Source organism: Lemur catta, chromosome 13 (genome assembly GCF_020740605.2).
Source record: "Lemur catta isolate mLemCat1 chromosome 13, mLemCat1.pri, whole genome shotgun sequence".
Lineage (NCBI taxonomy): Eukaryota > Metazoa > Chordata > Mammalia > Primates > Lemuridae > Lemur > Lemur catta.
Genome location: NC_059140.1, coordinates 7,187,121 through 7,212,334, shown reverse-complemented (window position 1 = coordinate 7,212,334; position 25,214 = coordinate 7,187,121). Strand labels below are relative to the sequence as shown.

The 25,214-nt window shown below is 40.7% G+C and overlaps 1 pseudogene; it reads right to left on the bottom strand.

Moving 5' to 3' along the window:
- Nucleotides 1–8,230: 8,230 nt before the first annotated feature.
- Nucleotides 8,231–24,460, bottom strand: LOC123649022 (annotated as a pseudogene).
- Between the last annotated feature and the right edge of the window lie 754 nt (nucleotides 24,461–25,214).

Here is a 25,214-nt window from a genome sequence, read left to right as displayed (position 1 = left end):
TGATCCTCCTGCCTCAGCCTCCCGAGTAGCTGGGACTACAGGCATGCGCCACTATGCCCGGCTAATTTTTTCTATATAGATTTTTAGTTGGCCATATAATTTCTTTCTATTTTTAGTAGAGACGGGGTCTTGCTCTTGCGCAGGCTGGTCTCGAACTCCTGACCTCGAGCGATCCACCCGCCTCGGTCTCCCAGAGTGCTGGGATTACAGGCATGAGCCACAGCGCCCCGCCTACCTTCACTTTCTGCTTGTGCAGAGCTAGAGGATCAAACAGTGATGAGAACTTAATGTCTTCTTGTATCTTTCCTGAGCATGCACATGACCTTTTAGGGTCTCAGGACTACATAGAAGCTTTTCAAAGCCCTAATCTCCACATTAATCTCACTCCCCAGTCTTTTCTTGCCAAATTTTCTGAATTGTTTACTTGAACTGATATTCCATGTCCCAGTTAGGATAGGTAGTGTTTTTGCCCTTAGCATTTGGGAAAAATGTTATATTGATTTGAAACAATTCTTTCTATTTTTAATGAATGTATTTACTGCTGTAAAATTTTCTCTTAGCCTTACAGATTTTGCTTCCCACAATTTTTATTATATTGTGTCATCATTTTTATTAATCTTAAATTTTCTACTTATTTTTGTGGTTTCCTTCTTTGACTCATTTGTTATTCAGAAGTATGTTGCTTAATTTCCATATAATTGTGGATTTCCCAAAGTTCTTGATGTCATTAATTTCTAATATTCTTTATGATCACCGTAGTTGGTATTATTTCAATCTTTTAAAATTATACTCATATTTGTTCTATGGGTCAGCTGATGATAAATCTCAGGGAATATTCCATGTGTATTTGAGAATAATGTACAGTCATGTATCCCTTAATGATGAGGATACATTCTGAAAAATTAGTCATTAGGTGATTTTGTCATTATGTGAACATCTTAGATTGAACTTACAGAAACCTAAATGGCTTAGCCTAACACACAGTTATTACTCCTATAAGCTGATACAGCATGCTTCTGTCTTATTGGATCACCATAAGATACACAGTCTATCATGGAGCAAAGCATTATTATGTGTCACATGACTGTATGTTCTGCAGTTCAGTGTGCTGTATATGTCTGTTAGGGTTGGCTGGTTCATAGAGTTGTCCAAGTCTTCTATTTCATTGATAATCTTTGGTCTAGTTATCCTATCATTACTGAAAATGGATATACAGCTGTCATCCAGCTGGAGTAGCCAGCTATTAGTGTTGAATTTTCTATTTCTCCTTTTATTTATGTTAGTTTTTGATTCATGTATTCTTTTATTTTTATAAAGTATATGTGCTAATTATTATAGTTTTCTAATGAAGTGATACCTTTATTATTATAAACTATTTCGAATAAATTTTTGCTGTTGAAGTCTATTTTGCCTAATTTTAATATAACGATGCCTGTTTTCTTGTTGGCCCTTGCATGCTTCCTTCTTTTCACTTTCATTCTATTTGTTTCTTTGGACACTAAATGAACGTTATATAGACAGTATATAGTTGTATCTTTTTTATTTTTTTAACTCAGTCTAGCAAGCTCTGCCATTTGATTTGATTATTTAATATATTTATATTTAATGTTAGTATTGATATAATTGAATTTACTTCAGCTGTTTTACTTTTGGTCTTGTGAATTTTGTGTTGCTTTATAATTTTTTACCTATTTCTTTTGCATTAAGTAAATATTTTTTCTGACATTTTAATTTCTGTCACAACTTTCATCTGACATTTTAATTTCTGTAATTTATTATTTTTTAATTTATTTTTAACTGGATTAACTAGGTCTTAACATCTACATTTTAACTCAGCACAATTTGCTTTATATTTATACCAACACTATTCCAATAAAATTCGGTAACATTACTTGTTTTTTTATATTTTATTTTATTTTATTTTATTTTATTTTATTTTATTTTATTTTATTTTTGAGACGGTGTCCCACTGTGCTCAGGCTGGTGTCAAACCCCTGAGCTGCAGCGACCCTCTCGCCTCGGCCTCCCAAGAAGCTAGGACCAGAGGCGTGAGCCACCGTGCTCGGCCCATAACATTCCTTCTATATAGCTCTATTTCACTTTCCCTTTTGTTAGCATTAATGACATAATCATTACCTCTACATATGTCACAAACTCAATAATATATAGTTATTACTTTATATAATTCTAGTACATTAAAGAAACTGAGAGATTTAAGGAATAAATTACATATTTAAAACTTTTATGATATGAATCTTATTATTTTCCTTCTAGTTCACTTCATTTGTTCTTTTGGATTTGAGGTATTATCTGGAATCGTTTTTATAGCACTGTAAAATTTTGCTCCCACTCAGCTTCTTTGCCTTGATACTCATTGAAATATCACATTTTTTATATTGTAGGACCAATTTTACAATTATACACCTATTTTTGTACAATTAATTTTTTAAATCAGTTAAGGTAGAAAGAAAAATATGCATTCATACTGTGTGATAATTACTTGTATTTGCTGGTGCTTTTTGCATTTTGATATGGATTCAATTTTACTGGCTGTGGTCATTTTTAGTCAGCCTGAAAAAATTCTAGTAGTTTTTGCAATATAGATCTGTTACAAACAATTTTTTTTAGTTTTTGCTTATGTGCATTGTCTTTCTTTTACATTTATTTTTGATGGTAATATTTGCCGGATATATAATTCTTGGTTGATCATTATTTTTCTTTGAGAAATGTATCAATATTTAAAAAGAAGTTGACAATTTAACAACAGTATATACATACACACCCAATATCAGAATATCTAAGTCTATAAAGCAATATTAATGAGAAAAATAGACAAAATGCAGTAATATTATGGGACTTCAATACCCTACTTTCAATAATGCATATTCTTATAGGCCACAGGTATTATACATTCCTAGACTCTGAACTTCTCCAATGAAAGTTTAATAAGAAGAACACAACTTGTTGTATAACAATTTGTTTGGTGTCTGCCATTTTTACTAAACTTTAAGCTGCATGAAGGCAGAGGCTAAGTCTCCTGCTTGGCATTTTGTTATTTGATTGCTCAATGTGATCCTTAAAACTCTGTAAGATTGAACAGGGAGATCACCTTCTGGAATTTCTGAATACAAATCACAAGAAACTTACCCTCCCCTGCAAAATGATGAAAATATCAGCAAAACAACTATATCCAATCATTTCATAATTCTGACATTTGACAAACACACTGGGACAAAAATGAAAATTACCTATTCAAGAGAAACTACAGAACTTTCTTAAGACAGCAATATTTGTGACATTTTTACATAGAGGTTTTTCCATCACCACTCACACCCAGTTCAGTAGAGACCAGTGATCTCTTTTGAGGCTCCTTTAAAACCCGCATCTATATGCACCATCATGCTCACTGCAGCATCATTCACAACAGCCAAAATATGGAAATGAACAAAATATTCTTCAATGAATGAATGGGTAAAAAAAAAATGTGGTATACATACACAACAGAATATTATTTGGCCAGAAAAAAAAAAGAAGAATATCCTGCCATTCGTGACAAAACATGGATGGAATTGAAAGACATTATGTTAAGAGGAATAAGCCAGACACAGAAAGAGAATTACTGTGTGATCTCACTTATACATGGAATCTAAAATAGTCAAACTCATAGAAATAAAGAGTAGGATGGTATTAGCCAGGGACTTGGGGGAGAGGCAACGGGATGATATTGATCAAGGAGTACAAAGTTTGTTATGCAAGATTAATAAATTCTGTAATCTAATGTACACAATGGGGATGACAGTTAATAATATTACATTGTGTGCTTGAAATTTGCTAAGTAGGTAGATCTTACATTACATTTTCTTAACACACACAGTAACAATGTAGAAATAATATATATATGTTATTTAACTATATGTTAGTGATCACTTCACAATATACATCAAAACATCAAGTACACCACGTGTGTGTGTGAGAGTGTGTGTGTGTGTGTGTGTGTGTGTACAGTTTTTTTTTTTTTTTTTTTTGAGACAGAGTCTCGCTCTGTTGCCGCGCTAGAGAGAGTGCCGTGGCGTCAGCCTAGCTCACAGCAACCTCAAACTCCTGGGCTTAAGCAATCCTCCTGCCTCAGCCTCCCGAGTAGCTGGGACTACAGGCATGCACCACCATGCCCGGCTAATTTTTTCTATATATATTTTTAGTTGGCCAGATAATTTCTTTCTATTTTTTTTAGTAGAGACGGGGTCTTGCTCAGGCTGATCTCGAACTCCTGATCTCAAGCTATCCACCTGCCTCGGCCTCCCAGAGTGCTAGGATTACAGGCGTGAGCCACCGTGCCCGGCGTGTATACAGTTTTTGTATGTCAATGATATCTCAATTAACCTATTAGAAAAACATAATATCACTAGAGGAAAGTCAATATTTGGTACAAACAGCTTCCTGAAAAATCTCACTCCCCAGTGTAATGAAAACGTATGATTTGACTCAGAGCTCAGATAAGCTATAAAACATAATGTGCAGAAAAAAACTGTGCACGAAAGTTCACAATAGCATTATTCCCAATAGACGAAAATAAGAAACTACCTACCCTATGTCTATACACAGATTTATGAAATACAAACGCATACAATGGAATATTATTCCTTGTTGAAAAAGAGTGAAGCACTGATACATGCTACCAAACAGATAAATCTTGAAAAGATTAGACTAAGTGAAAAGTTTAGACTAAGCCAGTCACATAAAAGCACACACTATGTGCTTCTATATACATGGAATATCCTGAATAGACATATCTAGAGAAAGTAGATTAATGTTGCCTAAGGCTGGAGAGGGGGCAGATATATATTTCACATTTAAGTGAGATTATAATATTAATTCTCTTTCTGTGTCTTGATTATGTCTCTCAGCATGATGTCTTTCAATTCCATCCATGCTGTCACAAATGGAAGAATTTTCTACATTTTTATAGCTGAATAAAAAAGTGACTGCTACCAAGTGTGAGTTTTTTGCATGACAAAAAATGTTTTAAAATTAGATGATGTGGATGTTTTCACAACTCTGTAAATATACTAAAACAATGAATAATATGCTCCAAAAGGTACAATTTTATAATATTTGTATTGTATCTCAAAAAGTTGCTGAAAAAATAAATAAATTACTCCACATTGTGAAAGTAAAAATAACTTTTACTTCTCTATTATGAGATAATGTCATTAAGCCTTCAATTTGAAGCAGGCACAGCAGAGTCTGGATACATGGTTGACTTGATTCATAAGAACAGAAAGGATGACACTTGGGAAACACAAATTAATTAGCGGAGTGATGTTCACCAGCCACTACCTGGGATCATTAAAGGGCACCACATGAATAGTGAGGAGGAGAGGGTGGGAAAAGTTACAAAGGCGCTTGACAGGATAAGGATTCCTGGGGTGTTTCTGGCCTCAGGAGAGCATCTGAGAAAGATGTTGATCCTGTAAATGTGTTGTAGTCACTGCTGGTGTCTGTATAGGATGATAACTACAGAGACACTGGCCCAGCTCCTAAGTCCAAAGCCCAAAATACTATGAAAGGCTAAAAACTTACAAGGAATGAGGACTTTACTTTATTACAAAGTGCATAATAGAACCTTTTGCTTTGTGATGTCTTTACTGCTCCATTTTTCAAAACCATATCATATATAAGAAAATATATATTTAACATAATTTGCAAGAACCAGCCCACACTATTCAATTGGCCAATGTACTTGTTAGCTTTCAGTTTAAGCTCTGCCTGATGGAATTTCCAGGGGCAGATCGTGATGGCCCAGGAAATTTCCAAAAGGCAGAAAGTGTCAAAGGACATACTTCTGGTTACTCTGTGAAAATAAAACATAAGTTTACATCCAAAATCATTCCAGAAATGTTTCATCTCTAATGGTGCCTTTGTCTGAGGGACTATAATAGAGAGAAAGACCAAGGCATTGGGTAATGTCAGGAAGTTGACAATCTGATCGGTGGACCTGAACCTATATCCAGTGAAGTAAGGGTAGATATAATGATAAATAAGAGAAAAATTCTGCATGATTCCAACTATAGTCTACAATAAGGAGATAATCCCTATTGCCAAATCCTGGAAGGCCATTCTGCCTCTTTACCAGACTGATATGGATATTCAGATTCACAGGGTCCTACAGAGAAACAACAGAGTGGTGTTACTTCATGGCTACTGAAGTCCATTATTCTCAACACAGAAAGTATTCACACTCACAAACACTTACTGTTTGCTTTAAAAAGTGATGGTCTCAGTGAGACAGACATAACAGCAGTAAGTATTATGTGTGGAAGGGAAGCAGGAAAGCCCTGAGATAAACTCTTGCCATTCTGTGACCTCACCTCCCCATAGAACTGCAATTATACTTTCATCTACAGTGGCAATGACAGTGCACACTAATCAAGTTGAGACTATATCAGGAAAATCCTATCTTTGTCATAAATCTCCCCAATAATTGAAAGTTTCTAATAAGCATCCCCAAGGGCACCACTGGAGTGTTTGGTAGAGGCTCTTCTTTTTTCATCATCCTTGGAGGCGGACAGGGTCTCATGTGAAAGAGAACAGGGAGTGCTGAGGCTGACACATAAGGGAATGGCAGTGAAGCATGTGCTGTACAATGAACTATGTGCTTCCCTGAGAAGGTCTTTTACCCAAAATCTAACATTTTGTTAATTCTTGGCTTCCTGAAATTCCCCGTTGAGTTATGGGAAGAAAAAGGAGGCAACATGAAGAAACTAATAAGGGTGAATAGATGGGTTAGATGTAGAAAACTGAACATGATATCATAATTTTATACTAAAAATCATTGAAGAATAATTAGCAGAACTCAATGTACATTCATTTGGAAAACAAGATGATGTGGAAACTTTCTAGGAAAATATTCTTTACCAATATGGACCCCTGTTTTGATTGAAAGTCTAAGCAGAATACTAGCAACAGAAGCAGAAAAGTTAATGAAAGAGGCATTTTAAGGATCAAGTGGTTTGACAGGGGGATTCTTCAGTCATTTTAGATAGCACATAAATCAATTTTTCCAACTCAATTCAAGAATATTACACTGGAAGTAAAAATTCCAAATAAATAATAGAAATCCAACAATGATACCAAAATCTTCCAAATATTGTACAAAATACAACACTACAGAAAAATCTAATCTATGCCTACACATAGAAACATGTAAGATAAAATACTTGCAAACAAATCCCAATTGATTAAAAGCAATATCTGATCACATAATACATTTTATGGCTGGAATTCTAGAGCAATTCCATATGAGGAAATCCACTGATAAGATTCATCATTTTCATAGACATAAATACAACAGCCACATGATTATGTTCATTGATGCAAAATGTCTATTTAGCAGAATTTGGCATGCATTACTGTTAATTTAAGAGCATCAAAATTAGGAATTGATAGATCTTTTCACATTTGATAAAACAGTCTTTTTTGTACTCATGGAAAACATGAGGGTGATTACTACCTACTGTTTTAAGCAACAATATTAAAAAGCACATTATTGCCTCTAGTATTCATTAAACTTGAGTTGAACCTTATCAAGGGCAATTGAAGGTGGTAAAGTAAATGGAAACAAATTTGTAAGACTCAGTATGTGGATGATATGATGATATACCTGGAAACACAAAGGAATTGGTAGAAAACCCCTTATACAAAAAAGTTCTGTAAAATAAAACGATATGATGTTCATACCAAAACTAAGTAGTCTTTTTTATTGGTACTAAAGTATTTGCTATAATAAAGGAAATGTATTTACAATTTATACAAATGTTTCACCTTCAACAAAGATGCCAAAAACAAAGAGTTCACAAGATGTAAAACTAAGAAACAAGTTCATTAAAGACACCACTGCTCCACAAAGGACAGAACATAAAGTGAACTGCAAGGAAAAGAAATGTAATCTCACACCTGGGCAAGACATGATTAACGGATCTTCCAGAAAGAAAAGAACAGGATCTAACGCAGGTCAGCACATTCTATTCCTCAATCCTAGAAGCCTCTGTTCACTTGACCTTGGTGCTCCATTGGTCTAGGTACATGGGTGGCCTTCTGTTGATCAACTCACCACAATTTCTTTGTAGATTCAAAGTAGTTTTGTGTCAAGGTTTGGAAACAGGTTTGCTTGTATACGATTTCTTTCTTTTAAAGTAACAACTTTTATATTTCTACAAATTCAAAACATTTTGACTCAATTCAACTATGAATGTTAAACCACAGATTTTCTGTAGATGACTTCACAGACTGTAGACTTCTTGCCCCCTGAGCCAGTGGCTATGTACTTATCATTCACAGAGATGTCACAGCTAAGTACTGATGAGGACTCTTTGAACTGTAACACACTGACTCCACAGAGGGTCCCCCAAGCATTGAGGAGATTGTCTTTTCCAGTACTCACAAACCACTTGCCACAATAAGCAACCTTCAGGGACAGCACGCAGCTCTCACAGAGGTGCAGCTGGTACTCTTTGGGCTCCTTTGCTGGAGTCTCTCCATGCCCATGGCCAGCCACTCCCCCACGGGGCAACATCCCAGGGAGAAGTTCTGGGAGGTGAGGCAGAGTTGTTCTGCTGCAGCTGTTATCTCTCACTCAGGTCCCAGGATGTCTGACTGTGTTGTCCAAACCCTCCTCCAGAGCTGGGTGCCATCATTACAAATGTCAATACAGCTGGTTCCATCTGTATGGCCCTGGAATTGTCTCATTAGCATCTGGTTGTGCAGATCCATGATGCTGACATTGCCATTGCAGGGCAAGAAGCGGATCTTGGGATCAGGGTTAATGGACAGAGCATAGCAGGCAGTGGCTGAGGATGTCAGCTCTGCCTTGACATGTGAGGTCTGAGCTGCCAGATCCCAAGTGGACAAACTGCTGGCTTTGCCTCCCACTATCAGAGTGCAGCCATCAGGAAGCAATTTACAAGAATGGATACAATTATCTCTATTCAGACAGTTGAGCTGAGAGACAGGACTCTTATTGCCAGGGTGGCTCATGTCCCAGACCTTGATGCAGCCCTTCCTACTTGCATACATGTGTCTCATGAGGTTGCTGATGGTCATCATGCACATCATCTCCCCATGGTTGAGTGTGTTGATCTGGTGAGTGTGCTGGGGGATTCTGGGTCCAATAAGGCATGGGGGAAAAGGGAACAGGCTGCATCTGACTCTCTTGTAGTAACATGGAAAGAGTATGCAGATTTCCCCTCACCCAGGGATTCCTGCTAGGTTTGGAGGGATGATAGGTACTCTCATATGAATGGGAGGATCAAACCCCACCATTGGGGAGCAAACTTAGGCCACCACTGCATCCACTGGGCTCGTCTGGTGACACGTGTTGTGCAGACTGTGTAAGCGGTGCTGGGCTGGTCACCTTTCCATTCTTACCAGCATGGGGGACCATCTCAAAGAGAGCAGGGTACAAAGCTTGGCACTGCCAGGCGTACGCTGAAACCAGCGGCCTACCAGATAATGAGGTATTCCATGGCTAGAGGCTTGTTGAGGTCTGGCCCCAGTCCTGGAGTGAAGCTGGTGCCCGGCCTTGTCATGTGCTGTATTTCAGAACAGGCATGCTGGCTTTTTCATATAAACTCATTTCTTTTTCTTCCTTTTTTTTTTTTTCGACAGAGTCTCGCTTTGTTGCCTGGGCTAGAGTGAGTGCTGTGGCATCAGCTCAAAACAACCTCAAATTCTTGGGCTCAGGCGATCCTCCTGCCTCAGCCTCCAGAGTAGCTGGCACTACAGGTGTGAACCACCATGCCCTTTTTGTTTCTATTATTGGTTGCCTGGCTAATTTTTTTTTCTATTTTTAGTAGAGACAGGGTCTCACTCTTGCTCAGGCTGGTCTAGAACTCCTGATCTCAAGCAATCGTCCAGCCTTGGCCTCCAAGAGTGCTAGGTTTACAGGCACGAGCCATCACGCTTGGCTTTCATATAAGCCCATTTCTTCGAATTTCAAAGAAGCAGAACTTCCCACAGAGGTCATGGAGGCTGGGCTGCTAGAAGCATCTTTCTTTGGAAGGCAATTTTTGTCCTCAATGGACACACCCACAGCTAAGTTGTTATTGCTTTTGTCACCATCACTGGTGAAGGCTGGAGTCATTATCATGTATCCTTCTTTTCTTTTTTCTTGATGTGGTTGGAAAATTCAGGCCCCTCTCTGTATTTATCTGTTCCTTTTAGACTGTCTGGGACCAGCAGGGAATTAATTGTGCCCAGCTCTCTGTCTCTGTGGTGCTCTGCATGGTGGTGCTTCCTGGCATCTTTCACTGCCAACTGAGACTGCCCACTCAGACCACTAGACGGCAGAAGAAGGCCTGCGCTGTCCATCCCTCCCCTGGGCAGGATTCCAGGAGACTGAAGTCCCCGAAGAGGGGAGTATTAGGGGTACTGGGGGGTTCCTGACCATGAGAAAGATGCTGAGCTTGCAACTGCTGCTGCCCTATGATGGCATTCAACTCTGCCACGGTCACCTGTTTCGCATGCTCAACAGCCTGGGCCACCTGTTGTTGATGCTCCTGAAACATAAATGGGATGATTTTGTGCACAAATCGTACTCCATCTCTTGCAGATTTCAGTCCGATTGTGCATTTCAGACATTTCATAACGCATTACATAGTGCCTCTGCATTTCCGTCTTTTCGCTTGCCAGCTTCTCATATTCCAATTTAAGGCTGTGACAGTGAGCCTGCAGCAACTGGAATTCCTCTTTATTCGGTCCGGGGATGCCGGGATAGTTAACTTGAAGGGCTGGCCTGCAGCCTGATAGAGCCCGTGGGGGTGACCAAGTGCCCTCTCTGCAGGAACATGGGTCTGGCAGGGGCCGGGTCTCTGTTTCCGGCCAATTCAATTTTCTGTTCAATTTCCAAATTTAGTCCCGAGGAGCAAAAGTAAGCCAGGAAGCCAAGCAGAAGCGGGGAGCTGGGCGGAGAGGGGACGCGCTGGCAAGCACGCAGGCAAGCTCCGTGGGGCGCACAGGCCGTTCGCCCCTGCGGCTGCTCCTGTCTCCTCTCCCCTTGGTGCAGGCTCGGCCCTCAGGGACACATAGCCAGGAGCCCCATGCCCCGCTGATCCAAGAACCGAGCTGCGACACCGGCGCTCGGGCACTGAGCGCTGGGGCTGCGCTGCAATTCGCCGGCCTTAGCCGCGGCGGTAGAGAGGTGGGGGCGCGGAGATTTTGGCTGCACGCTCCCCTCGGCGGTGCCCGTGCGCAGCGCCGGTCCTGCGCAAACAAATCCAGTCCGGCTGCTTTTCTTAAATCATCTGCTGGTCTGTCTCCTCTCCGGGTTTTACTGGCGGTGGCGGCGGCCCCGCCTAACCCGATTTGCAAACCTGGCTGTACCTTCTGCTGGGCGCTCGTGGGCTCCGGGATTGCCTCTGGGAGCGAGGTGCAGGCCGCCGCTGAGGCCCGGGGCTGGGAGCGAGGGGTGGGAAGGCAGGGAATGTGCGGAGGGCGCACCAGGAGGCGGCTCCGCAGGTTCAGTGCGACCAGCACTTGGTGTTCCCACAGTTGCACAAACTCTCCAGGTCCCACGGGCCTGCGGCACAGAGGACAGTCCGGCAGCCTCCCGCTGCTCCTGAAGCCCGCGACGCCTCAGGGCTCCGTGTCCAGCGCGCACTCGCCCCGCACCACAGGCCTGGTCGCTCTGGACCCCTCCTCCGAGCCCTTTCTTCCTTGGCCTTCTTTTTTTCCTTCCCATCGTCTGCCTCTCTGGAAAGGGCGTAAAAGTTCTCTCATAACCAGAGGGAGGACGCTCACAAGATGGTGGGGAGAAGAGCAAGAGTGAGCTCTGAGGCTCGGCCTCCCTAGCGAGCGGGCAAACCCTGCAGGAGAGTCCAGAGTAGGCACCGCCGCGCTGCTGGTGCTGGTGGCATGGGTCCCAGCCGGCCTTGGGAGGGTCGGGGTGGCGGGCACAGGGTACCCCCCTAATATAAAGCAAATTTTTAAAAAATTAAAACAAAATCACCTAGGAACATATTTAATAGGAAGTGTGCAAAGCTTATATGAGCAAAAGTAATAAAGCATTCCTGAAATACACAAATGAAGACTTAAATGGAAAATCACTTCTCAATAACATAAAGAAGTCATTTATCCTTAAGCTAACTTCAACACTGTATTTTTAAGCTAGCAATAATTTTGCAGAGTGCATATGGAAGAACAGAGTTCATAAGTGTAGCAAAAATTTCTGGCAAAGAAACACAATGAAAGTTTCCACTTCTATGAGAAATTGAAATCACATTAAAATATTCTATAAATAAAACAATGTGTTGTTGGTGCAAAAATAGGAGAACAGATAACTACAGAAAATTCAGAAATATACCAAAGTGTATAAAAGAAGTCATTCAATTAAAACTACACAAGGGGAACCTTTAATAATACTTTGTGGTGGGGAAGTGAATATTCCTATAAAAATAGCAGAGGGAGGCCTTTGCTGGAAAAAAAGTTACATCCCAAAATATCAAAACCATACCACTTTCTAAACAAGTAAAAATTAAAAGACCTAGGAGGTCACTCAAGAGTTAGGTCAGGACATGAATAAATACCTCTGAACATTAAAACCCATCTGATAATGTCATGAGTTAGCATGTCCCAATTCAAAACCAAACCAAGGACTGTTGACTTTCTGAAATAATGAGTTAGGATTTTTTTGTGTGAATATGTAATATTTAGATCTGTTGATGCACAGCATGCATACAGAAATACATGGCCAAAGCATTCACGTAGAGCTATATGAAGTATAGCAAACGCACTTCTGTAAACTAGAAATAGAATGAGCTTTGCTCATGCCCTTTGCGATCACTTTCTCCTTTCCTCCCCCCAATGAAACTACCATCTTAACATCTCACATTGTACATCAACTTTGCCTCTTTATACGAGTGTTTTAGTAAAGGAAATTTTAAACATATACACAATAAGAAAAATAGTGTATTAGATTTGTCCCCCAGCCTCAACAACTACTACTCAGGTGACATTTTTGTTTAATCTACATTTAACCCATCCTCCACCTCCTTTTATTTTTTAAATTCTGGTGTTTTTTGTTTTTTTTTTTTGTCATGAAGTCATATGTAAATCTATTGAAAGGCACAGATCTTAACCGTACATTTTCAACAAATAAATACACCCATATGAACTTCACCTCTTGCCTTTAAAGGCAATTTTTTCTTCCCCCTGAAACAACTTGCTGCTGTTATTTTTTCATCATAGATTTATTTTGCCTGAAATTATACAATATGTATTGTTTGCTGTCTAGCTGTTTCAGTCAGTACAATGTTTATGAAATTCATACAGGGTGTGTCATTCAGTAGTTCCTTTATATTGCTGCATAGTATTCTGCTGTATGGATGCTCTACAATGTGTTTGCCCAGTTTTCTATCGATGGACTTTGGAGTTATTTCCTCTTTTGGGACTATTACAACTAAAGTGTCTATGAACATTCTTGAACAAATACATTGTATATTTAGTTTATTTTCTTTATTAGGATTTAAATATCATCTCTTTGCATTTTTTAGTGGTGGCTCCAGGGATTATAGTATGCATGTTTAACATATCACAATCTATTATACTTAAATACTGTACTACTTTAATAAAGTAAAATATAACATGTTTGTTACAAAACAGTTCCACTTACCTCCTTCCATCCTCTGTGCTATTGTTATAAACTTTATATCCAGACATTATAAATCTCACACTACAGTGCTATAAATTTTGCTTTAAATAATAATAGGGTTTTTAAAGGAATTAAGACAAAAGAAGGTGTTATGAACATTTGAGGGGACATATTTTAAGGCTATGCAAATATAGTGTTTTTTCTTTAAGTTGCACACAGATTTTTTCATTCGTCAGTGAATCTTGCCTTCAGTAATTATTACTGTGGTATTCTAGAGGTGATTTTCTGTTCTACATTATCCATATCCAGCTACATTTATTATATAAAACTCATTTGTCAGAAAGATTTTTCCCTCACTTCCTTCCTACTTTCCTTCCTTCCTTCCACTCCTCTTTCCTTATTTGATTCCTTGACCTATGAATTGAGAGCTATTATCATGGGAAAGGCCAAGTGGAAGCCATAAGAACTGTCCATACGTAGGAACACAGTAAAACACAAGAAATACCACATCCTTGGAGGGATTTGAGAAACTAGTGTCACCATCAATGACTTGAAGGATGCAGGGTTGGGATTCCCACCACATCTATATGTAATTTGCCTATTTGGACTATGCAGATGACTGACAGATCTGGGAAAAGGCAGTGGAATTACAACAAGCTTAACCAGGTGGTGACTCCAATTGCAGCTGCCTTACCAGATAGGGTTTCATTGCTTGAGTAAATAAACATGTCCCCTGGTATGTGGCATTCAGCTATTGATTGCCAATGTTTTTCTTCATACTTGTTCCTAAGGCCCACCAGAAGCAGCTTGCTTCTAGCTGGCAAGGTCACCCATACACCCTCACTGTCTTACCCTAGGATTATATCAACTCTAGGCCTAGGCTATGATTTAGTTTACATGGATCTTGATTGACTTTCTCTTCCACAAGATATTCCAGTGGTCCATGACATTGGTGACATTCTGCTGATTGGACCTAGTGAGCAAGAATTAGGAACTATTAATACTCTAGACTTATTAGTAAGGCATTCACATGTCAGAGAAAGAAAAATAATTCCCAACAAGAATTCATGACTTTCTACATCAATGACTTCCACAGATCCAGGGTGTGGAATATGTCAAGACAGCCCTTCTAAGGTGAAGAACAAGTTGTTGCATCTGTCTTCTGCAACTAGCAAAGAGGTACAATGCCTAGTGGAATTCTCTAAACTTAGAATCAACATATTTCTCGTTTGAATGTGTTATTCTGGCCCATTTACCTAGTGACCCAAAAAGCTGCTTGGTTTCAGTAGGCCAAAGAACAAGAGAGGGCTCTGTAATAACTTCACATTGCCATGCAAGCTGCTTTGCCAATCAGGCCATATGATCCAGTAGATCCAATGGTGCTTTAAGTACCAGTGGCAGATAAGGATACTATTACGGGGATTTGGAAGGCCCTTGTAGGTGAATCACAGTGCAGGACCTTAGGATTTTGAAAAAAATCCCTACCATTTTCTGAGAACAATGACTCCCCTTTTGAGAAACAAATTTTGGCCTACTACCTGGCCTAGTGGAGACCAAATACTTAAATATGTATCACCAAGTTACTATGTGACTTGAGCTATTCATTATGAACTAGGTGTCATCTAACTCACCAAGCCATATAGTTATGTGTACACAACAGCACTCCATTCTTGCAGTGAAGTGATTGCCCACTTGATTGGGACTGAGCACTCCCTGAAGGCACAAGTAAGTTATATAAATAAGCGACACAAATGCCCATGGTCCCTACTCCTGCTACACTGTCTTCTATCTCCCAACCTGGACCTATGGTCTCATGGGGAGTTCTCTATGAATAGTTGACACAAGAAGAGAAGACTCAGGCCTTGTTTAGATATGGCTCTGCATAATATACAGACACCACCTAGAAGTGGACAGCTCAGAACTACAGCTCCTCTCTGGTAACCCTGAAGCACAGTGGTGAAGTCCAATTTTCCTGATGGGCAGAGCTTCCAAAAATGCACTTAGTCGTTCACTTTGCATGGAAGAAGAAATGGCCAAATGTGCAATTATATACCAATTCCTTGGTCCCATGTGTTGGTTTTCAACTTTTTCTTCAATCCCATTCATCTTATTTGCCATCCATATATTTTTTTAATAACAATTTTTATTTATACTTATACTGCTGGTTTTGGTATGTGCTATGCTGAGTATTTTATTTTATTTTTTTATTTTTATTATTTTATTTTTTTAATTTCAGCTTGTTATGGGGGTACAAAAGTTCAGGTTATATATATTGCCCATGCCCTCCCCCCCTCGAGTCTGAGCTTCAAGCATGTGCATTCCCCAGACAGTGCACATCACACTCATCATGTAGGTATACATCCATCCCCTCCCCTGTGATGGTGGCTGATGGCTAGTGGGTCACTGGCAGAGCACGGGACGACAAACATGGTTCCTGCCAAGTAGCCTGTGGGAGCCTCAGGGGCAGAGACCTGGGGCCTGGAAACTGCAGGGAAGCCTCGGAGCCAGGGTCTTAGTGCCTGGCAGAAGTGCTAGAGCTTGGGGATGGAGCCACAGGGTCAGATTAGACAGCAATATGGGTACTGTTCTGGCAGAGCCTTAGAGCTGGGTGGCTGTATGGGGGTCACTGGGGTGGGACCATGGGGCTGGGCCACCAGACAGCTGGGGTTCACCCCTTGCCTAGGTCCCATGGAGGCAACAGCCACAGGGCTTCTCAGGTGGCATCTGTGTCTCCTGTTCTTAAATTTCCCATGGGAGGAGGGATGCTTAGTTCCCTCTCATGGGTGCACAAGAACATCTGCTTTCCTTGCTCCCTCCACAGCCCACCTAGGGCAACGTGGAGGCAGCTGTAGCAAAGTTGAGTCCTGTTTAGACCTGGCACTCTGGACCTGAGAACTCAGAATGGTGTCAGCTGAAGCAACCTGGGAACAGAAGCCACTGCTGTGCCCACATTCTGCTCTCTGCTGTAGTGTTGTTACACAGACCCCAAGCAGCTCCCTGATCAGTCAGGAGGTCTGTGGTGGTGAGGGGCCCTCACAGCTTGGGCCACAGTGTCTGCAGGGGCAGTGTGAAACCCCAGGTTCTCCCATCCTGTCATTCCTCATATGTGGATGCCTCCCCCAGGTACCTTCCATTCTTGCTGAGTAAATCACCCTGTCACCTTCTCCTTCACTCAGAATGTCCCCTTTCACTTCTCCAATGATTATCAATGCTTTTTTCAAGAAGACTCATCCATAGTTGGATATTTAAGCGCAACTTTCAATCTGCTCCTTGAAAATGGTGTGGGTGGCTGCTTCTAGTCCTCCATCTTGCCTACTTCCCCACTGGTCCCATGTGAATGGTCACAAAATGGTAAACTCTGCAGAGGAGAAATAATAATCAAGTGAATAAGATGATCTTTTCTGTAGATAGCAGTCCACCTTTTTCTCCAGCCACCTCTGTCATTGCCAAGTTTGCTCCTGAACAAAGTGGCCATGGTAATGGGGATGGACCTATGCATGAGCTAAGCAATATAAGCCTCCACTCAGTAATGCCAGCCTGGCTCTGCCATGGCTGAATGCTCATTCTGACAGCAGCAGAAATAAACACTGAGTTCCCAATGGCAACATTACCCAGGGTGATCAGCCAGCTACCTGCTGGCAGGTTGATTCCACTGGATGCCTTTCATTATGGAAAGGCAGTGTATTACTTATACAGAAATAGACACTAGCCCTGAATATGGATTGGCCTTCCCTGTATACTGTAATTCTGCCATCTGTGGGCCAATTGAATGCCTTATTTATAATTTTTGTTCCAAACAGCATTGCTTCTGGTCGTGGAACTCACTTCAGAGCCAAGGAAGTATGACAATGGGCCCATGCTGATGGAATTTATCATCTTACCATGTTTCTCACCATCATGAAGCAGCTGGCTTGATAGATACAAAGGTGGAGGGGTCTTTTGAAGACTCAGTTACAGCATCATGCATGTAGAAATATCTGCAGTGCTGGGGCAAGGTTCTACACTAGATTGTCTATGCTTTGAATCAGCATCAAATATATGGTACTGTCTCTCTTATACTCAGGATTCACAAGTCCAGGGATCAGGGAATAGAAATGTGAGTGGCACCAGTCACTTTTACCCCTAGTGAATCACCAGGAAAATTATTGCTTCCTGTTCTCACAACTTTATGGTATCCTGACATAGGGGTCTTGTTACAGAGGAAGGAATGATTCTCCCAGGAGATGCAACAATGGTTCCATTAAACTGGAACCTCAGACTGCCACTGGCTACTTTGGACTTCTCATGCCTCTAAGTCAATAAGCCATGAGGGGAGTTATGATGTTGGCTAAGGGGGCTTAACCCAGAAAAGGAAGGAGAAATTGGACTAATACGCCACAATGTGGATAAGGAAGAGTACTCCTAGAATACAGGAGCTTTCTTATGGCATCTTTTGTGATTGAGGTCAATGGAAACAACCCAATTTTAAGGTAAGACTGAAACTGGCCCAGTCCTGTCAAAAAATAAAGGCTGGGCCACCTTGCTAGGTAAAGAGTCAATGTCAGCTGAGCTTCTTTCTGAAGGCAAAGGAAATAAAGTATGGGTAGTAGAACATATTTATAAACACCAGCTTCTGGCATGTGAACAGTTACAAAAAGCAGAACTGAAATTGTCAGGAATATTTCATTTTTAATTTGAAGTGTGTATGTGTGTGTGTGTGTGTGTGTATTTATATGTCCCTCTTTGTGGACATCAAGGCAGGTCAGTGGCACTTCTTGGTACAGTTAGTGGGCACTGTTTGCAGAGCTTCATGCAGATCAATGAGAAGCTGTTTGCTGGGACTGACTACTTTATCTCCTTGGACAAAGAGCATGTGAACCATGCTACCAACCATGACCAGCACTGGGCTTTGGTGAGAGTAGGCACAGAGGGATCTCCACGGACAGAGCCAGAAGAAGACCACGGCAGGCTCAGGACCCAGATCCAAATATTAGACTTTCTGGGCTGTATCCTAATGCTTTCCATCCTGAGTGACCCACAGCCTCCTCCCAAAGGAATCTGGCCTCCATTAGTCCCCAGTGGCTACTTGGTTATGTTCAAAGTCCCTGTTTACATACTTTTAGAAATAGCAGAGAAAATGCTTTTGTGTTGTTTTCACTTTACACTAGGCCATGATGATCTTGGCATGTTGCTACTATTTTATTGCTTTAACTGCCTGCCCCAGGGATCCCCTGTAGTGGACAGCTCCACTACCCTGCCAGACCTTCTCAAAGACTTAAAATCCAACAATCTTACTAGGGAGGTTTTCACACAAAAGGGAATTACACAAAAACGTGGGTCAAGCTGATTCATGGACTTGTCTATGTGTCATATCACAGAACACATTCCTGTACCCCCTCCAGGGCAGAAGCTGTGTCCCAGATGTCATCATATTTCATAAGGTAGACTTTTTCCCACCACAGTTTAACCTTTCAATGCTGGTGGAAACTGACATGATAAAATTTTATTTCCATGACAGCTGGGCTGCAGAGAACATTCTGCGTCCTTCCTAATTGTCTGTAACAAATTGCTAGGGCTGCCATAACACAGCACCTCACACTGAAGGACTTTCATACCACAAATTTAGTTTCTCACAATTCTGGAGGCTAGAAATTTGGTATGAAGCTGTTAGCTGGGCTGGTTTCTCTGAGGCCTCTCTCTTTGGTTATAGATGACTGTCTTCTGTTTCTGTGTTCACAGGGTCTTGTTTTGTGCTTGTTTGTGTCCTTAACACCTCTCCCTAAAAGTAATAATCTAGTCATATTAGGGCCCACCTCAATTAAATCACTGAACTTTAATTACCACTTTATTTTAAGGGCCATATGCCCAAATGCCATCACATCCTGAGGCACTGGGGAATGGAATATGGACATATGAATTTTGAAGAGGGAACAGAATTCATCACATAACATATACTAATCCTCTTTGGAAGATAGACTGACAGGAAAAGGATTACTGGATGAAAGGATATGCCTGTGTAAAATTTTAATACCTACAGCATGTCACTTTTCAAAAGTGCTTTGGCAGGTACATTGTCACTAGCAGTCTCTGAATGTAGCTGCTTCTCTGCATCCAACCTTCCCTGGGTGTTTATATTCTTTTAAATTTTTGCCAACCTGGAGTCTGTGTGGCAAATGAAATCATATTGCTCATTTCACTCCTGGTTTTCCAAATAATACTTGTGAGTTACCTCTCAGTTGTTTAGTACCTATTTAGGTTTTCTCTCCCCTGAGTTGCCTGTTTATATTCTTGGCCTTTTGATGGGCTTTCTCCCACCCTGGATTCTCCTGCCATTTTCCCCATGGCCAGGTCTGGGATTGCTGTAGATGTTCCTTAAGACACCATTTACTGTAAAAGAAAGAGTGTTGCTTTAAGTCAAAGGAGTTCTTCTAGAGTGTCTTGCCCTGTGCATCATATCTATAATAAAATACAAAGAAAATGAGGTTTCCCCAGGCCCTTCCCCTCCATGTCAAGAGCAGATAGAGCTTTAGGGAGGATTCCACACATCCCTCACTGTGGAAGTTTCTCTATTGTTATCTGTGTGCTGGTGAGTGGCCATTTGACTGACTGCTTGCTGATGGACAGTCTGATACTCCTAGTAAACACCATAGGAGGTCATGTCCACTGAATGTGAAATGTGATGCCCTCCAAAAGCTTGTGCTTTCTCATCTCTATGATAAGGATTCTTTTTTCAGACTCAGGGGGGTGGGTAATACTCTTCAAACAGGCTGTTAGTACAAGTGGGTGCTTTTTCTCTACAGCTGAAAAAATACTATGAAAATGCCTTGAAGGTATAAATAGGTTAATCATTCTCTACCCTCACATGAAATTTTACTTCAAAAGCCTAGAACATTTTCCACCATGGACACCCATGTCTTCCACATGCACAAGGCCCTAAAGTGTTGTTCCTGGTCTGATCACCAGAATCCAATTATCTGCTTATTCATGATGATGTCACTAACTCTATGTCCCTTCTTATCTCCCTTAGTATGAGAATGAGTATACCCTAAAACTAGAGGAGACCTGCATAATCCAGACACTCCAGCCAGACACAAGGTAGATGCTGGTAGAGTCCCTGGTTGCAGCCTTCCAGGGTCTAAACATCACACCCTTCATCACCTCCTGGCCTCCTACCAGGAGTTTACCACCATACCACAGTTTCTGGAGCAGTTTTTCACCAGGCAAAAAGCTGTACACTCCATGGTAAAGTTGTGACTTTTCTACCTACTGCCTACATCTTGGGGATGTCACTGCCACTCTCCAACCCTCAATTTACTCCTTGGAAAAGTGGGGTTGGGAGAAGATGAACTTCATAGGGTTCTTATAGGGACTAAATGGCCTAAGACATGGTAAGCAGGTCTCTAGTGCCTGGTTCTGTGGAAACACTTCTGGGTGTACTGTGGTTATTCATTTTTATTATTTTTCTCACCCCCTTACAGAAGAAGCTCTCTGCTTCCATGTCTCAATGTCTCATGCCCCTGTATGTTTGGGAAAACACATAGAAAGCAAACATTTTGCATTTGTAAAGGAGGTTTGAGATTCTTTCTAGCTAGTTTTTGTCCCTGACCCATGGACTGGAGCCACTAGATGCTGGAAAAGGGGAACCAGGCCCATGAAGATATCTGTGAAGGCTCTGGTTGGGGTCCTTGCATTGAACACATATATATTAAGTACTTAGTTTGCACAGTCACTTTTCTAGATCCCTGGAATATTTCAATAAGCAAAAAAAGATAAAAATCCCTGGGCCCCAATTTTATTTGGGGAGTCAGTCAGACACTCACAGTACACATCACAAGGATGTCATGTCCACAGAATGTGAGATGTGATACTCTCAAGGCCACCTCTAAGTATGGATGCATCCTCCCAGATTCTGACAAGGATGACGGTACCCAGGACTAACTATAACATTTCAATAGGTGCAGAAAGAGGATTTGACAGAATTCAACATCGTTTCATAATAAAAATTCCCAATAAATTAGGTACAGAACAAATTCACCAGAAGTCAATAAAGGCCATGTATGACAAATACACAGCTAACAAAATAGCAAATGGGGAATAGTTAAGTTTTTCCCCTAAAAGCTTAAACAAGTGAAGAATTTTCACTCTTGCCATTTCTATTCAATATAGCAATGGATGCCCAAGACAGAGCAATTAGAGAACAAAATAAAAAGCACACAGATGGGCAAGAAAAAAGTTAAATTATCCCTGTGTGGGGATGACATAACCTTATATATAGAAAGCCTTAAAGACCTCACCAAACATTTGTTAGAATAGACAAATTCAGTAAACACATAGAACACAAAATCAACATACAAAAGCAACAAACACCTATATACAATAAAAATGATCTATCTGAAAAAGAAATCAAAAAAACAATTCCACCTACAATAGGAGTAAAAGTAACTGAGAAATAATTTTAACCAAAAAGATGAACATCTCTGCACTGAAAACTAAAGAACAGTGAGGTAAGAAATTAAAAAAAAAAAAAAACCACAAACACAAACAAATGGAAAGATATCCCTTGGTTGTGGGTTGGCAGAAGTAATATTGTTAAAATGTCTATGCTACACAAAATGATCTACGCATTCAAAGCAATCCCTATCAAAATTCCAATGGCATTCTTCAAAAAAATAAAGTCTTAAATTTATATGATACCACAGGCCCTAAATAATATAAACAATGGAGCAAAAATAACAGGGCTAGAAGATACCTACTACTTGATTTTGAAATATACTACAAAGTTATTGTAACTCAAACAGTATGGTACTGGCATAAAAACAGACACAGATATTAGAGTAGAATAGTGAGCCCACAAATCACGCATTTACAGCTAACGGATTTTATACAAAGGCGATAAGGAAACACTATGGGGAAAGTATAGTCTCTTCAATAAATTATCCTTGGAAAACTATATATCCACATACAGAACAATGAAATGAATCGTCATCTCAACACCATATAAAAAAATAACTCAAAGTTTGGTAAAGACTTATATGTAAGACCTGAAACTCTGAAACTACTACAAGAAAATATAGGGTGGTAACTTCAAGATAATGTTCTGAACAATGGTTTTTTAAAATTTAACCTCAAAATCCCAGGTAACAAAAGTAAAAATAGACAAATGGGATTACTTCAAACTAAAACATTTATACACAACATCAGATACAATCAACAGAATGATGAAACAACTTTGGAATGTGAGAAAATATTTGTAAGGTAAACAACTCACAAGAGGATAATATTAAAAATATATGAGAAATTGAACAAAAACAACAACAAAGCAATTATTTAAAAATGGGCAAAAGACCTAAGGAGACATTTCTCAAAGGAAGACATACAAATGGCCAACAGATACAAGAAAAATTCCTCAATGTCAGTAATCACAAGAAAAGGTAAATATAACCAACTACAACAACTCACTTGTTAGAATAACTATTATTAAGAATACAAGAGATTAGTGCTTTCAGTCATAAGTATAGAAATTTTGATATTTACCAGCATGTGCAAGACCTAGCACAGAAAATAGAACTGGCCAATGTACTCTATAGCTTTTACTTTAAGTCCAGGGCACATGGAACTTCTGGTGCTGATGATGAAAGTATGCAAGAAACTCAATATGCAGGTAGTGATGACATCTGTGCATCTACCATCTCTCTGAACATAAAAAACCAAGATTGCATTAAGAAACACTGAGGAAATGTTTCAATCCAAAGCCTGTGATGATCTGAGCATTTTCCAGAGAAAATGACCAAGGATTTGGCTACAGTTGGGTGACTATGAATGAAACCAGTGGACTATAAATTGCACCTATTAAAATAAAGGAAGATATAATGATATAAAAGAATTTCGCCAAGATTGCAACATCAGTTTTCAAAATAAAAGACCAGTCCAAATTTTAAATCCACAGAGGTCATTTTGTTATTGTCCAACACTTAACATGCACACTCAGAAGATTTTGCACAGAAAGATAAGTTTTGGTAAAGTATCTCAGAAAAAACTAAATTCAAAATTCATCACTTGCTATTATTTCTCATTAAGAACTTATTTCTGAGAAAGGAAAATAGCAGATTAGTAGTGACTTCCTGGCTCTCTGCTCCCAGAGAAGGAGGTGAAGAACTCCAATGGCTACACAAAAGTGGATTGTTTCCCCCCAAGAACAGCATTGTGAATCTGCAGAGAAACAGTGTGGTACATGCAGCACAGAAAAAAAAAAAGGTGAATGGGAGATACGATTGCAAAGTCTGGACAGTGTGAGATATACAATAGGAAATAGAGCGTGAGATGGCCGTACCCACCCAGCCATCCAGTGCAGTGTGATCTGACCCACAAGAGGATGCCTGGCTCCTCCACTGATCTCCACACCCACTCAGTCAGGGATCTGTCTGAAGTTGGTGCAAAATCACCATGGCAGACGTGGGGCTCTGTAGAGAGGGGACATTAGCGGAAAGCATCTTGAACTCCTGAGATCTGTGTCAGGACTGTGCTTGGTGGGAGAGGGACTGGTCTGGGCTACTGCTGGAGGCAGTTAGGAGACAGTTAAACTGCCTCTACCACTCAGCAGTTCCAGGTTGACGGAGATGAAAACTAGGGGACTCTAACCTGGAAACCGCTTGGGCTATTAGGCTTGCTCAGGGTGGATTAGAAAGAATGGGAGTCCCTGCTGAACAGGCGTGATATGGTGGGAGGGCGACAGAAATGAGACAAGGGGGCATCTTGATGACACAGCCTCCAGTTCCAGCATCTGCCAACCCCTGAACACTCACCCCCAGTGCTGCCGATCTGCAGGCAGGCAGTTGCCATCTTCGGGGTCCACAGCCTAGCCACTGCAGTGGGATAAGGTGCCAGGCAGCTCCCAACCTTAGTCCGGGAGTCTTGCTAGGAGCTCCACCCTTGTGTGAACTCTGAGTGCTTCCACAGTTGCAAGAGATTAGAGCATGGACCTTGGAGACATTGGGGTGGGGCAGACCGTTGCCCACAGGATCTGCGGCAGCTGGGGTGCTGGGCAAACAGAGGCACCACCCTCTCCCCCTAGTCAGTATCTTTCACATGGAAAGAGGTAGAAACCACCTCTGGAGAGGGAGAGACAAGAAAAAGACACTTTCTCTCTGCAACCAATGTGAATCTTGGCTGCAGATCAAAAGTCGACAGCTCAGTGACTTAACTCATCAAACCGGTTTTAGGCCAAACAATACTCTGGGGCTGGAACCACCAGGAACAGCCCAATTGTGGTAGAAGAATCCTAAAACATCACATAAGTGGCTCCCCCTAGTGACAAAGGAAGCAACACACCTAGGCTGTTTCGCAGCCTAGGAACAGAGCACAAGGCATGTTACTATCCAGACAAAAGCTGAAAGAAGAGAAGTAACCGTTGATCTGGATGGGAAGGACTCAGCGAAAGAACTCTGGGAGTATAGTATAAAGAATCAAATGGAAATCATGCCCCCAAAGAGGAACACAAGCTCTCTAGCAATGGAAACAAACCAGATTCAGAACAGTAAAATGTCACAGGAAGAATTTCAAACATTGATTGTAAGAAAGCTGAATGATATGTGTT